Source organism: Sapajus apella, unplaced genomic scaffold, assembly GCF_009761245.1.
Source record: "Sapajus apella isolate SASKATOON/1434 unplaced genomic scaffold, GSC_monkey_1.0 scaffold126, whole genome shotgun sequence".
Lineage (NCBI taxonomy): Eukaryota > Metazoa > Chordata > Mammalia > Primates > Cebidae > Sapajus > Sapajus apella.
In genome coordinates this window covers 3,851,261-3,858,578 of record NW_022437066.1, presented here as the reverse complement: position 1 = coordinate 3,858,578, position 7,318 = coordinate 3,851,261, and the positions used below count along the sequence as shown (strand labels likewise).

The following is a 7,318-nucleotide window of genomic DNA, read 5'->3' as shown; positions in this document are numbered from 1 at the left end:
GAGAGAGAGTGAGTGTGTGTGTGTGTGTGTGTGTGTGTGTGTGTGTGTGTGTGTGTAGAGATGGGGTTTTACCATGTTGACCAGGCTGGTCTCGAACTCCTGGCCTCGATGATCCGCCCACCTCAGCCTCCCCAAAGTGTTGGGATTACAAGTGTGAGCCACCATGCCAGGCCACATAAATCAGTTTTAATCCAGCGGTAACTTAAGGTGGTTACACGTTGTGTATATTAGACCCCAATAAAAACGTCAAAAACAAAAAAAGGTTTCCTTGGTGCCCACTGAACCTGCCAACAGCAAGGTCAAGTTTCCTTGTGTGCTGCACCCACCCCAAGCCCCTGGGGCCTCCACGTGTATTCCAGGATGAGCAGCAGCACCACTGCCTGGAATGTACAGGTCTATGCAATATTCATGAAGTTAGTTCCTGCATGGAGACGGTTTGTCCCCACGCACACCCAGAAGGCAGATGTTCTGCTCCAGGCTGACAGGTAAGGAAACATGCTCAGTGAGGCCAAGGGGCCTGCCCAAGGTCACAGAGCCAACTTGCAGGAGAGCTGAGACTTCAAAGCCCCAGAGTCTTAGGAATAGTTTGCAGGAGAAGCCAACACCTTTCCCAACCCTGCCCAGCTGTTTCTGCTGGGAGCCCAGGACCTTTTTACGCCCCAGGGCAAGACTCTAGGACAAGGTTCCAGCGGGGGAAGGCCTTGCCTGTCTAGTTGGCAGAGTGGACCAAGCACAGTCCTCAGGCACAGGAAGGTCTGGAGGGGAGTATGGGAGATGAGGATCTGCAGGCAGGTCCCTTAGAACCTCCATCCTGGTTGTGTCCGCAAAGCCCCGGCACAGTTCCTCAATCTCCAGGCTTCTGTGTTAGCCACCTTGGAGGCTACAACCCATTCCTGCTGTCTCCATTTCATCTCCTTGGGTATCTTGAGCACTCTGGCCACCGGGATGGCCACCTCACCACTTACACAGACCCCACTGCACTCCTTCCAAGACCAGAACAAAAAGCCTTTCCACCTGGTCTTGACCTCAAAGAGCCCAGATACATGCACACAGCGGGCTGCCCTGACCAGCCAGCATGTCTGAAGCTGTCGACCAAATGCTCACAACCCTGTTGGGTCCCCCACTGTCCTAAGACAACCCCAGGAGTATGGTAGGAACCTGGGCCCTCCCTGGGCACTGGCTCTGATGGGAACACCAAGGTCCCCTTCTTTCCCTTCCTACTGCTCACCCACTCATGAGTGGCCCGATGGCTCCATGGAGCCACCTTTCCTGAGGCTGGAGAAGTCTCTGGGAAGCAGAATCTGTAAGGGGAACAGGACAGAAACTCATTTGAGCATCTCAGTCCCTGTGCTACTGTCTCTGAGGACTAGTTTAGAGGCCACAGTGGCAAACAGCTGAGAGCCAGCAGGGCTGCCATTGAAAAGGGATTTGGGGTGGCTCTGTGGTCCCCTCCAGCCCCCAACAGCCCATCATCCTCTCCCTTCCTAGCCTCAGGCTCTTAGAGTTTCAACCTCTGGTACTGCTGAATTTCCCAAATGAAGCCACTTAATCTCCCCAACCCAGGTTTCCTCCCCTGTCACAGGAGGATAAAAATAGAACCTGATCCCGCAGCTCTGGGAAGGGAGGGGTGCATGTGCAAAGTCTGGGGCTGTGATCAGGAGCAGCCCCGCTGCCTTTGCCTCCTCAGCCATCACTCACCTGTCTACCTGACATTTTACTTCCTGAGTCTCCTTGTGGACTGTCCCACAGCTCCATGAGAGCAGGGCACGGTGCCCATGATGTATCCCTGAACATCCCTGAACAGTACCTGGCAGTGGGTGCTCAACACATAGCTGTTGAATGAATAAACGTTCTCTTCTGCCCCTCTGTCCTGCCCTCCAGCCTCCATCTGAAAAACTCAGCGTAGCCCAAGCTCTACCAGTGAATTAGCCACCTGCTCACATCTAAAGGAGGCTCTCAAACCAGGCTCCAGCCAGGGTCCTTAGCTGCCTCCTCCTCCTCCACCCACAATGCCCCTTAAGGCAGCAGTCCACAGCCTTTTTGGCACCAGGGACCCATTTCATGGCAGACAATGTTTCCATGGATGAGTGGGGGCGGATAATGGTTTGGGGATGAAACTGTTCCACCTCAGATCATCAGGCATTAGATTCTTATAAGGAGTGCACAACCTAGATCCCTGAAATGCACAGTTCACAGTAGGGTTTGCACTCTTCTGAGAATCTAATGCTGCTGCTGATCTGACAAGGGTCAGAGCTGAGGTGGTCATGCTCATGACTGCTCACCTCCTGCTCTGCAGCCCAGTTCCTAGCAGGTCATGGACCAGTAACAGTCCCAGGAGTTGGGGATCCTGCCTTAAGAAACAGAGCAATTACATTATGCCACTAAAATTCATACATCAGGGCTGGGCACAGTGGCTCATGCCTCTAATCCCAGTACTTTGGGAGGCTGAGGTGGGTGGCTCATGAGGTCAGGAGTTCAAGACCAGCCTGGCCAACATGGTGAAACCCTGTTTCTACTAAAAAATACAAAAATTAGCCGGGCATGTTGGCACATGCCTGTGATCCCAGCTACCGGGGAGGCCAAGGCAGGAGAATGGCTTGAATCTAGGAGGTGGAGGGGAAAAAAAATTATACATCAGCTTCTTGAAAGTTTCATTATCATGGATCTTTCCCCAGGATTGATCAACTCTCAGCACAACTTTGTAAGAAAATGAATTTCTCAGCTGGGCACGGTGGCTTACACCTGTAATTCCAGCACTTTGGGAGGCAGAGGTGGGCAGATCACAAGGTCAGGAGTTCAAGATCAGCCTGGCCAACATGGTGAAACCCCATCTCTACCAAAAATACAAAAATTAGCCGGGCATGATGGTGTGCAGCTGTGGTCCCAGCTACTCGAAAGGCTGAGGCAGGAGAATTGCTTGAAACTGGGAGGCAGAGGTTCCAGTGAGCCGAGATTGTGCCACTGCGCTCCAACCTGGGGGACAGAGCAAGCCTCCATCTCAAAAAAAAAAAAAAAAAAAAAAAAAAAAAAAGTGAATTTTTGCCTCCACCAGGCAGAGACTGGGCCACATAGAACTCTGGAGGGTGGGAGAGCAGAGGTTTTTAATTATACAATAATTTAGTGCCTGCTGTGTGCCAGGCTCTGTGTCAAGAGCCTTATGTATACCATCTTACTGAAACACGGAACAGTTCTATGAGGTAGGGATGATTATGCCTACTTTACAGGTGAAGATGGAGGCACAGTGAGATTAAATTACCTGCCTGAGCCGTGAACCCAAATGTGGGCTCGTATTTCATTTACAAAATATATTCCAGAAGACCGTAGCTTGGTAGGGGAAGGTGAGGTGTTAACTTGAGGAAGCAAATGCCCAGATGTAAGTTCATTCAACTTCTCTTAGAAAAGGGTGGGGAGCCCCACGGAAGGGAGGGAACGTGGAGATGAGCCTTCTCACTTTCCTGTTCTTCCTGTCCCCAACATAGAAAATTGTTTGCACAAAAATAATAGTCCTTAAAAGCATAGAGAGGAAGGTCTCTGGTATAACCGGAGAGGAGGTCCAGGTGACCAGGGAGAGTGAGTCGCGCTGCAGCTGCATCAGTGTGGTTGCAGACCGACAGTCGAAAGGAGGCAGGCAAGACAAGACAGGTGGGCTGGGCGCGGTCACACACCTTGGGAGGCTGAGGTGGAGGATCTCTTGAGCCCAGTAGTTCAAGACCAATCTGGGCAACAAAGTGAGTGCCAGTCTCTACAGAAAAAATCAAAAATTTAGCCGGCTGTGGTGGTACACGCCTGTCGTCCCAGCTACACAGGAGCCTGAGGCAGGAGGATCACTGGAGCCCAAGGAGGTTGAGGCCGCAGTGAACTGTTTGTGCCACTGCACTCCAGTGTGTGGGTAGCAGAGTGAGACCCCCCATCTGAAAAAAAAAAAGACAGGTAACCCCCACTCAGTCTCAGTCTTCACATCTGTAAGATGGGTACAATAAATAAGTACCTTGGCTGGCACAGTGGCTCACACCTGTAATCCCAGCACTTTGGTAGGCCGAGGCAGGTGGGTGACAAGGTCAGGAGTTCGAGATCAGCCTGGCCAACATGGTAAAACCCTATCTCTACTAAAAATGCAAAAATTAGCCAGGCATGGTGATGCGCACCTGTAATCCCAGCTACTCGGGAGGCTGAGGCAGGAGAATCGCTTGAACCAGGGAGGGGGAGGTTGCAGTGAGCTTAGATTACACCACTGCACTCCAGCCTGGGCGACAGAGCAAGACTCCGTCTCAGAAAACAAAAACCAAAACAACAGCATGGCACAGTGACTCACACCTGTAATCCCAGCACTTTGGGAAGCCGAGGCAGGTGGATCACGAGGTCAGGAGTTTGAGACCAGCCTGACCAACATGGAGAAACCCTGTCTCTACTAAAAATACAAAATCAGCTTGGCATGGTGGCTCATGCCTGTAGTCCCAGCTATTCGGGAGGCTGAGGCAGGAGAATCACTTGAACCCAGGTGTCAGAGGTTGCAGTGAGCGGTGATCATGCCACTGCACTCCTGCCTGGATGACAGAGACCCTGTCTCAAACAAACAAACAAACAAAAGAGGCAGTGGAGAAACGGGCATAAAAAATGCCACTGAGGCCACTGTGTGACATGGCACAGCCAAAGCCTAGAGTCTAGCAGTCGCCTGGCAGCTCTTCTGCTGTGAATTCCTGTCCCGGAGCTTCATTGACACAGCGTCCAAAGAGATGCTCCTGCCTCCCTCTTTCTTCCTCCGCTCTTTCTGTTCCCTGGTTCAGTTTGCCTGGAGTGCGTCAGGAGAAAGCGCGGGGCTGCCCCCAACCCCTTCTGCTGCTGCTCATCACCAGGGCCACTGCCGCCATGGCCTCACCATCTCCTCCCTCTTCTCCCGCCTTGTTGGCGAGAAATAGGTGTGCATTTTGATGTTTGGACTGGATGCTGCTGGCAAGATGACCATTCTGTATAAACTGAAGTTAGGGGAGGTAGTCACCACCATTCCTACCACTGGTTTTAACGTGGGCATAAACAGGGGCATGAAAAATGTCGCCGTGGCCAGTAGAATATAAGAACATTTGTTTCACGGTATGGGATGTTGGTAGTCAAGATAGAATTAGACTCTCTGGAAGCATCACTTTAAGAATACTCAGGGTCTTAGTTCTCTGGTGGATAGCAATGGTCATGAAAGAATTCAGGACGTAGCAGATGAGCTGCAGAAAATGCTTCTGGTGGCCGGGCACAGTCGCTCACACCTGTAATCCCAGCACTTTGGGAGGCCAAGGTGGGCAGATCATGAAGTCAAGAGATTGAGACCAGTCTGGCCAATATGGTGAAACCTCATCTCTACTAAAAATACAAAAATTAGCCGAGTGTGGTGGCCCGCCCAGCTACTGGGGAGGCTGAAGCAGGAGAATCACTTGAGCCCAGGAGGTGGAGGTTGCCAGGAGCCGAGATGGTGCCACTGCATTCCAGCCTGTCCAAAGAGAGAGGGAAGGGAAGAGAGCAGAGGGGAGGGGAGGAAATGGAACGGGAGGGGAGGAAAGGGAGGGAGGGGAGGAAAGGGAGGGAGGGGAGGAGAGGGAGGGGAGGAAGGGGAGGGGAAGGGAGGGAAGGGCAGAGCAGGACAGAGCAGAGCAAGGCAAGGCAAGGGAAGGCAAGGCCAGGCCTCTGGTAGATTACTTGAGTGGCGCAGTGCTGCTTTTTTTTTTTTTTTTTTTTTTTGATATGGAGTCTTGCTCTGGTGCCCAGGCTGGAGTGCAATGGCACAGTCTCGGCTCACCACAACCTCTGCCTCCCAGGTTCAAGCAATTCTCCTGCCTCAGCCTCCTGAGTAGCTGGGACTACAGGCACGCGCCACCACACCTGGCTAATTTTGTATTTTTAGTAGAGTTGGGGTTTCTCCATGTTGGTCAGCCTGGTGTCGAATTCCCGGCCTCAGGTGATCCACTCACTAAAGTGCTGGGATTACAGGCGTGAGCCACCATGCCCGGCAGTGCCGCTGCTTTTTGCAAACAAACAGGATTTGCCAAATGCTGTGGCCCTCAGTGAAATGACAGATAAACGAGGGCTTCAGCTTCTTCGTAGCAGAACACTGCATGTTCAAGCCACCTGTGCAGCACAAGCAACTGGTTTGTGTGAGGGACTTGACTGGCTGCCAAATGAGCTTCCAAAATGTTAAATGACACCAGATATCTAACCAAGGACATGTTTGATAAAATTGGTCTAGGCTTGTTACAACAAAATTAGTTTGTATCTTGGTTATTAAACAGTGTCTGGGCCTGGTTTGGGCAGAATATGAAACTTATTTTGTTGCTAATTATTGTTTACCAAGTATAGTGTTGCTATTCAGCAATATACTTGGTTTTAAGGAAATTCTCCTTGGGAAAAAAGTATCCTCTTTTAATTTTACTTCCCATAAGCCTAAATGCCTGGACATAGCTATTGTGAAACCTTCAAATAAATCCATTTTGAGCATTAAAAGGTTAAGATATTTAGAAAACAAATAGCAAAATAACAGACGTAAATACTTCTGCATAAATAATTATGTTAAATCTAAACGAATCAAATTCTCCAAGTAAAAGGCAGAGATTGACAGAATGGATTTTTTTTAAAAAAAAACAGGATCTAACTATGTTCTGTCTGTATATAAGATAGTCACTTTACGGTCAAAAATGAAATAGGTTAAAAGTGAAAGTATGAAAAAGGTATTTTATGTAAACAGTAACTAAAAGAGAGCTTGCCTGGCTATGCTAATATCAGACAAAATAGACTTTAAGACAGAAATTGTTATAAGAAATGAAAAAGAATATTATATAGTGTTGAAATGCTCAATGCATTAAAAAGTGTATAATAATTATAAACATCCATGCACGTAACAGCGGAGCTCCGACACAGATGAGCAAAACCAACAGAATCGAAGTGAGAAACATTAGTCCAGCAGTAATAGTTGAAGACTTTAACTCTCCATTTTCTCTTATTTTTTTTTTTTTTTTTTTTTCCCATACAGGGTCTCCGTTGCCCAGGCTGGAGTGATCTTGGCTCACTGCAACCTCTGCCTTCTACGCCCAAGTGATCCTTCCACCTCAGTCTCCCAAGTAGCTGAGACCACAGGTGCATATCACCATGCCTGGCTAACTTGCGTGTGTGTGTTTTTTCTAGAGATGGGTTTTGCCACGTTGCCAGAATGGTCTCCAACTCCTAGGCTCAAGCAATCCGCCTGCCTTGGCATCTCAAAGTACTGCGATCACAGGCATGAGCCACTGTGTGTAGCCAGCACCCCACTCTCTTTTTGTTGTTGTTTTGTTTTGTGGAGATG

The 7,318-nt window shown here is 49.6% G+C and overlaps 1 pseudogene across 1 annotated transcript in view; it reads left to right on the top strand.

Moving 5' to 3' along the window:
- Positions 1–6,477, top strand: part of LOC116539179 — a 12,528-nt pseudogene extending 6,051 nt beyond the window's left edge. Inside the window, exons 3-5 of the transcript XR_004263939.1 lie at positions 4,854–5,028; positions 5,060–5,257; positions 5,974–6,477. The product of XR_004263939.1 is annotated as an ADP-ribosylation factor 4-like (transcript). The remainder of the gene's footprint in view (positions 1–4,853; positions 5,029–5,059; positions 5,258–5,973) is intronic.
- The last annotated feature ends 841 nt before the right edge of the window (positions 6,478–7,318 follow it).